The following is a 9,176-nucleotide window of genomic DNA, read 5'->3' as shown; positions in this document are numbered from 1 at the left end:
TCATGAACCCAAAGTGGCACTAACCTATGGGGACATGCATACATGAATCACATCGAGCATGTCGGTCAGCAGCGTGTGAATCCGGGCTGTAGCACTGGGCTAACAGGACTCCGGGAACCCGGGCTGTAGCAGGCTAGACAGGACTCCGGATGTCACCGCGTGACATTTCCCCGAGGGGACAGACACAGGAACGAAGTGAAACACATGCGGGCCAGTCAAGTGTCCTGAGCAGTAGTGCTGGGCTAACAGGACTCCGGTGAACCGGGCTGTAGCGGACTACTATGGCTCATGGAAGCACTAGACTACATTCCCCCATAAGAGAGGCTGCCAAGGATAAACAACTAGATTGTCGGATCCCACACATACCAAGCATTTCAATCATACACACAATATGCTCGATATGTGTAAATACAACATGGCATCACAACATAACTCTACAACTCAAGTATTTATTCATTAGGCTCCGAGGAGCGAGATATTACAAACATGGGTCTCATGACCCAACAATCATAGCATACAAATCAAAGCACATGCAGAAGCTTAACATGTCTGAGAACAGACATCTACAAATGAAAAAGGCTAAGAAGCCTCACTATCTACCAGATCCTGCCGAGGGCACAAGATCGTAGCTGAGGTATCAAGCTAAACGTCGAAGTCCAAGCGGAACTACTAGCGAGACTGAAGTCTCTCTGCAAAACATAAATTAAGCAAACGTGAGTACAAAAGTACTCAGCAAGACTTACATCAGAACTAGCTACATATGCATCAGTATCAACAAGGGGGTGGTGGAGTTTAACTACAGCAAGCCAGCTTTGACTCAGTGGCTAACCTGAACTACGACTGCAAGCAACTCTTTTGAGGTGGCGCACACGAGTCCACATATTCACCATTCAATACACCACTATGGATCCGCTCCCGTCTCCCTACGAGAATGCCATCCATAGCACTCACGCTTATCTTGCGCATTTTAGAGTATCCACTTTCACTTGTCTATGAACTATGCAAGGGGTCCAAGTTTCCATATCCGAGGAATCCGGCTATTCGAATGGATAATGATAACCCTGCAGGGGTGTACTTCTTCACACACGCTCCCACCACTTACCGTTGTTTACACGACATGTACTCGGCAACCTTCAAGCGGAAGCCCAATGAGGGTGTCGGCCACGGCCTACCTAAACACTCAAGTCTCTAGTCCAGGTTTATCGCCTATCCAGGTTCCATCCGTAGGGAGTCCGGCCGAGGTTTCCACATACGGCCCCGAACGATGTGAACAGGGTTCCCAAGACACCAAACGGGTGACCCGGTACACCATGCCACGGTGTATCTACCGCATCATAGCCCACCCCTAGGGTCAGCGCTACGCATGGCCGCCAACACATAACCTACAAACACCAGAAACTAGTTGCAACTCCTGGACAGAGTACTAGGGTGATTAAGAAGCCGAGAGGGTCAATTAAGGATTCCAATGAGTGGTAGCCGTTGTTCATGGGTCACAGACACAGAACTCAGTTCCTAAGAACGGTTTTAATGAGACAACCCACCATGTACTCCTACATGGCCTCTCACCGCTACCTTTACCAAATCATGTTCACACACTTAGCTCACACAGTAGGACATGTTCATCACCATTCCAATTCATTCCCGATGAATCAGACCCAACACAACTCTATGAAATAGCAGGCATGACAAACAAGCATGAATGAGTAGGCACATCAGGGCTCAAACAACTCCTACTCATGCTAGTGGGTTTCATCTATTTACTGTGGCAATGACAGGTCATGCAGAGGAAAGGGGTTCAACTACCGCAGCATATAACAGTTGAATCGTTGTTGTCCTAATGCAGTAAAAGAGAGCAGGAGCGAGAGAGTGGGATTGTATCGGAATGAACAAGGGGGTTTTGCTTGCCTGACACTTCCGAAGATAGTATAGTTCTCCATCAGTGTCATCGATCACATCGTCGAAGCAACGTCTATTGAGAGGGGACAATTACCGACAACAGAGAGGAAACACAATCAATGCAATGCAACAATGTGATGCATGAATGTGACATGGCAATATGCTGTGATTTGAGCTAATGCAGCTAGCAACGATTTAAATGGAGTTGGTTTGAACACTAGATTGAAATTTGAACTCCACATGAGGCATTTCAAATACCACTGATTCAAATTGTCATATACATTGCTGTAAGTTGTTCAAACATGCATGAGAATGCCATAAACAGATTCTTCATATTTTTCTGATAATTTTTCAAATATAAATTATTTCATTTGGAGTTACGGTTGAATTTCTATGATTTTTAGAAGTTTCGGCTATTTTCTGGAATTTCCTGTAAAAGAATAAAACCAGAAAAAGAGTTACTGCGTCAGCACTAAGTCACTGTGACGTCAGCAGGTCAACGGGGCGGTCCAGGTCAAACCTGACCAGTGGGGTCCACTAGTCAGTGACTCGGTCAACTAACAGGGTTAATTAGCACTAACTAAAAGTTAATCTAGGCTAATTAGTCCCTGGAGCCACACGTCAGCGGCTGACCTAACTAACCTAAATAGGATTAGCCCTGACTAACTTAGTTAGCCGGGCGGGGCCCGCATGTCAGTAGCTAAGCTAAATTAGCTAGGTTTAGTTAATCCTAATCTAGGTTAGTTAGTAGGGCAGCCCCACCTGTCATTGAGCCAGGGGAGGTCAAACCCCTTGGTCAACTGGGGCTAACGCGCCGGCGTTTAGCCGCCGGCGGTAGCAGACGCGGCGGAGGGCGCGGGATTGCTCCTCCGGCGCCCAATCGAGCAGCGGAGGGCACGCGCAGGGAGCTGGGGCTCACCCGCATCCAGGGCGGCATGCGGCAGCAGCGGGGACGGCCGTAGCTCACTGGAAACGAGCTCGGGGCGGCGCCGGCGTTCGGGTGTTTGTGGCTACGGGGCTGTAGTGGCCGTGGTAGCGTGTTCATGGCACCTACAGCAGCTACGCGAGGCGGCGAGCATGTTGGACACGACGCCCGGGCCATTTGGTTGTCGGGGCCACGTCGGCGGCGGGCGCAAGCGGCGGCGGGTGCGGTCAAGCTTGGTGCGGTCGCTACGGCATGCGAGGAAGAGAACGAAGAGGGGGGGAACGGCCAGCAGCTCACCACGGTCATGACGAGCGGGTCGGCGAGGTCGGGAGGAGCTGATGAAGACGGGAGGTCGCCGACGATCTCGGCGGCCGAACGATGAAGATGAGGTTGGGGGCGGCGTTTTGGGGCGTCCGGCGTCGAGCGAGTCTACGAGGAGGACGAGGGCATCGAGGCGTAGTAGGGCCGGTGGCTGCAGCATTACAGTGGCGCGGCTGCGGCTGTGCTCGGGCTCGAGAGGGAGAGGGAGCAGAGGAGGGGGAAGAGGTCGGGAGAGAGTGAGAGAGTTCCAGGGGGGTGGCGTGGCATTGTGAGGGAGGGCCAGAGCGACGAGGGGGCAGCCAGGCAGGGTGGAGGTGGCGCGCGCGGCGAGCACACGCCTGGCGTCCTCCTGGTAGCAGCTGGAAGAAGACAAGGGAAGGAGGTGGGCTGGGCCAACAGTGTTGGGCCACAGCTGGGCCGCCAGGTTTGCTTTCTCTCTCTCTGCTTTATGTTTTAATTATGTTTTCTATTATTCTGTAGTCTTTAGGGCTTTATTAAAAATACTTAGACACTTCCAAAAATCATGAAACTACTCATGACCACTGTTGGGAATATACCCTACAGTAAACATTTTAGTTTATGATTATTTGAGCATTTAAAATATTTAATAGCATTTAAATGCCCAAATGCAAATAGATTATGATTTAATCCAGAGCCCAAATATGTCATGCAAAAATTTGCATCACCTCTGGTTACTGTTTCCAGCTTTTTCCAAGAATGATGAACATTTTTTAAAGCCATTTGGATTTACTGGAAATATTTTGGTTGAACCTAGTGGATTCCTTTAATGCTAGGGTTTAGGCAATCCCCATTTCAAGTTTCTTTCAAAGTTTAAACATGATGCACACATGAAGTTACCCTAGTGCAATGCCAGAAGCTAGGGATGTGACATTATTACTCTGGTTTATCCATTATATGCACACAGGTCTATCAAATGTCGGCTGCATTAACGACGGTCGCATGGCGGTTCGGTCAGTTTTCGTACATAGTCCGGCCAACGCCGCATCCAGAATTCGGACCGGCCTGTGAATTCAGGCTCTGTCACGCCTTTACCGCATCACGCCGACGCCCTGCATCGACATTGACTTTGGCGCCAGGCCATATTTATTTTATTACTCACTTTGCATAAATTATTTATTATGCAACGGTTTTTTATTATTACTATTATCTCTGGTTTGCACTATTTTTTGTGCACAGGAAAATGATCCAGCCGGACTATATCCTTTGGCGTCACCTCGACTGGACGGGGGCTTCGTCAACACTTCATTACCCCTTGCCGGGGACTTCGGCATCACTCTGCCGGCCTGCATTGACCATGCTATGTCACCACTTCGGAGTGTCAAGCTCTTTGCTCCGCCACCTCGGGACCGGCTTGGGGGATGGAACCTTGTCCCGCATCAAGCTCGGACCGCGTCATCAATACCGAACACATTAACCAGCTAAGTTGCCTTCATGCCCAAAGTTTTAAATTTTTAACTTGTGTTCGGCTCGACCAAGCATTATACTTTTTTGGAAAAAAGTTGTTTGTAAAAAATTTCCTTGTCCAAACTTTGTTTGTGATGCACAAATTCAAATACCCCGTTTATTTGGGGGCTTCCTTTATGAAGCTTTTCCTCTTGCATATGGTTATACTTGTATGGCTTCGTTCCTTGTTCGTGTATTACGCCACAATATGCACCATATTGACTTAAGCGATTTGCAAGCTGGGTTGCCTGGCTCCTATGCTTACCCCTACGTTCCCGATTGTTCGGCTAGGGAGTAAAGGGAGCACCTCTGTGATTTTCACGACCGGGTCCTCCGAGCTCTGACCTCTGACTGGGTGAAGCCGAAAGCTAGCGCTCTTATTGTTTTCAATCATGGTCGGCACACAACGGAACTCACGAGTACAAAAATCTATTGCACAAGTCTCATAGTAATAATTAGCACCGAAGAAAGGTATCGGTGGGGGTACTATTTTGTTCGAAGATGCTTCTTACACCTCGTCTGTAATATAGCATAAGTTCCCTGAGCGCGCTTTGTCTATTACAGCCTTATGGCCCGGTTGCCTGGTTATCGGAAACACTGTCGATATTCTCGACAGGTGGAGTACATAACACTTTTCGGTCCTTGACCGAAGAGGGAGAAGCCGACGGTCGGGTAAGACGCGTTTAAAGTTTGGGTGAACAAAGATATGATATAAGTACTTCGGTACATACAATCATTATACATAAAATTCTTACCCAAGTCACTTGGGGGCTCTTAAAATTTATATATGAGCTGTAAATGTGTTTTCTTCCTGGTCGTTGTCAAAACACGACAGAATCACAGCTTTTTCTTTCTCTTCCAATTTTCGGATTGGCACTGAACACTTGATCTTGTTCGGACGTCATGTTTTTACTGAAGTTTTTGGTTTTCCAAGCTTTTTGGCACTTTTAAACTATTTGTGTGTTTTCAGCACAAGTCTCGCAGTGCAACGTCGGACACCTTTAGAGATTCGGCAAAAACATTCTCGGATATTGCTATATATACATCAGTTTCGAATTGTGTCTTCGGTCAATAGTTGGGTTGCCCGGCTCCTGCGCTTGCCTCCTACGTTCCGCTTTGTTCGGCTAGGTGTGCAAAGGGAGAACCATTGCGATTGTGCTTCCAGCTCACATGGTTAAGCACCTCAGTGGAGGAAGCCAAAAACTAACTGTCACAATAAGCGTAAACTGGTCAGCGATCCGATGACTGTGTTAAATGACGGGCCATTCATAACAATGGCTGAAGTGTTTACGACTTGACCCCGATTGTCGCCGAACACTACTGGCGGCTATTAACTGGCCTCCCAAACTAAATCCTCGATATTTTGCTCTTACATTAGAGCTGAGGTTTCATGATCATCCTTAGCATGACAACACAAAGAAAGGAACCGATAGCGGGACTATTTTCTTTGGAAGATATCTCTTATGTTAAACAGTAATATAACATATCTCTCTACGTACCTTTGTTTATAAAACCGTATGGCCAGATTGCCTTGTTTGTCATAAATCTTTGCCCTCATAAAGGCTTTATAAAGTAGGACAAACACTCCTCGGCTACTAGCCGAGGAGGTGGAAGCCGATGGTCGGTCAACAAAGTTTTGTACAATGCGGATCCGAGCATTAATGATGTAAAGTACTTGGATACATAGAGTCATTACACATAATTTGTGATTTTACTATGGATATCGATCCTTAATTCGGCCACCCGTGCCCGCATTAAGGCTCGGGGGCTACTGGGCTTCGGGCTTATTATTTACAAATATTAAAAGGGCACATCGATCCCCTGATCTGGTGTTGCCACCCGACCAGTGTCTCGGGGGCTACTGCATTGCCTGTCCAATGTAGAAAATTTTATGTGCAATATAGTTTTCGAGGAGATTTTGATCCTCAGGTTGGTCGGCCGCACCCAACCTGAGTCTCGAGGACTGAGCATGCCGCTTTTTGTGTCCCGAAGTATTCTGCCGAGCTAGGACTTGATCCTCAGGCCGATTTTGCAAATCAAGCTGAGTCTCAGTGGCTACTGGGATCAGCGGTCTTACGTCGTCCTTCAGGTGCATCTCGGGTTTTAGACCGATACATACCTTGAGGGCTACTGGCTGTATATCTCGGCAGAGAATAAATTGCACCAATAAAAATATTGACAAAAAATTGGCCCACAGTCGGGGTGGTGCACCATCTCGGAAGCAGTCCGGCATAAAGCTCGGGCGCTACTGGCTGGCTCCATAGAGGGCATTTCCGGCATTAAGCTCGGCTAAACTCCTTCAAATTTTTTGTACCAAGATGATCTATGACATCTTGGATATAGTCCGGCGTTGGAGCTCGGATACATTTTGGCGTTGGAGCTCGGAAGCAGTCCGGCATTGGTGCTCGGCTGCAAAAGATACCTCGAATGCAGTCCGACGTTGGAGCTCGGACGCAAGAGGACACTACCTCCCGGGAACAACTTAAAAACCCGAGGTGTGGCATAAAAATAACAAGGCATTGATAAAGGCCGAAAACTTAAAGGGGCTCCTCGGATACCCGACGTATAAACTTGTCGAATGCATTTCGGCGATCCTCAAGATCGAAGATGAGAAGATTTGTTGAACCAGTTTTCAAGACCGACAACCGAAGATGAAGAATAGTTCGGAAGAATCGAGGAGCGTCTCTAACTTGAAGACCGGTTCAGGGGGCTACTGACGGTGTCCTGGACTAGGGGGTACTCACCACGTCATCTCCCGATATGTTAGATTGGGCCGAGGACCCCCATGGCCGTATACTCATGGGCCAGTTCGGACAGCTGCCGCATAGATGGAAGATTCCACAAGACTTAGTGATCAAGACAAGGACTCCTCCCCACCGGGGTATTCGGCTAGGACTCTTGTTTTCCTAGGCCTCTGGTGCATTATATAAACCGGGGCCAGGCTAGTCGATAGAGGATATACAACATACAATCATACCATAGGCTAGCTTCTAGGGTTTAGCCTCTCCGATCTCGTGGTAGATCTACTCTTGTACTACCCACATCATCAATATTAATCAAGAAGGACGTAGGGTTTTACCTCCATCAAGAGGGCCCGAACCTGGGTAAAACATTGTGTCCCCTGCCTCCTATTACCATCCGCCTTAGACGCACAGTTCGGGACTCCCTACCCGAGATCCGCCGATTTTGACACTGACAGAGGTGTTTACATAAGCAGGAGAATATTACTGCTTAGATCATATAGACCTCAATAAAGGTTAAACCAAACATTGGAAAGGAAAATATGATTTTGAGATTAAACAGAACAATGGAAAGGAAAAATGTGTTTAAACACATATTTCAGGGGTATATCCTTCCCAAGGACAAGCAGAGCATGATATCCGTGACAAGATATAATGTAGAAAACCCTTTAAGTAAGGGGAGAGAAATTTCATGACATTACCCATACAACGGTGTTTGGGGTAATTAATAAAGAAACTTTAGCATTGTGATTCAAATGTTCTTATTGAAAATCGAAGTACCACATACATGCTTCGAGATAGCATTGACATGGTCTTTAAGCAAAGGTCAGACTTTGGATACACAAAGGATCCATCAGGAACAACCCATGTAATAAGTGTTACAATTTCCTCATGAAAGAATGGATAACCTTGCTAAAAGGAAAACTATAACAATGGGTCCTCCCGCTAGTTGTGCTAGGCATGACATCACCTTACCAGGTCATATAAAGACCAATGTTATAACTCTTGGAAACATGTCCCAACCATCATATCTGACCGAGATTCAGATCTGCTTAGTGCCAGGATACCTCGGACTCGGGATTCCTGAGAAGAAAAGGTGCAACACAAACTGTCGAGATGACATTGTAAGATTCACGGGAATTGAACTATGGAAGCGAGTTCCAAATCAAGAGTTCATCATTAAATGAAGGAGAGGCGAGGAGGTGGCTGATACGTCTCCAACGTATCAACAATTTTTGATTGTTCCATGCTATTATATTATCAACCTTGGATGTTTTATATGCATTTATATGCTATTTTATATGATTTTTGGGACTAACCTATTAACCCAGAGCCCAGTGCCAGTTTCTGTTTTTTCCTTGTTTTAGAGTATCGCAGAAAAGGAAAATCGAACAGAGTCCAATTGACCTGAAACTTTACATACCTTATTTTTGGAAAGAAAGCAATATAGGAGACTTGGAGTGCACATCAGGGGATCAATGAGGAAGCCACGAGGCAGGGGCGCGCCCACCCCCTGGGCACGCCCTCCACCCTCGTGGGCCCCTCGTGGCTCCCCTGATGTATTTCTTCCGCCTATATATATATCCATATACCCTAAAACGATCGGGGAGCACAATAGATCGGGAGTTCCATCGCCAGAAGCCTCCGTAGCCACCGAAAGCCAATCTAGACCCGTTCCGGCACCCTGCCGGAGGGGGCAATCCTTCTCTGGTGACCATCTTCATCATCCCGGTGCTCTCCATGACGAGTAGGGAGTAGTTCTCCCTCGGGGCTGAGGGTATGTATCAGTAGCTATGTGTTTTATCTCTCTCTCTCTCGTGTTCTTGAGG

The sequence above is a fragment of the Triticum urartu genome, chromosome 4, assembly GCF_003073215.2.
Source record: "Triticum urartu cultivar G1812 chromosome 4, Tu2.1, whole genome shotgun sequence".
NCBI classification, from domain to species: domain Eukaryota; kingdom Viridiplantae; phylum Streptophyta; class Magnoliopsida; order Poales; family Poaceae; genus Triticum; species Triticum urartu.
Note: the sequence above shows the minus strand (reverse complement) of the source record.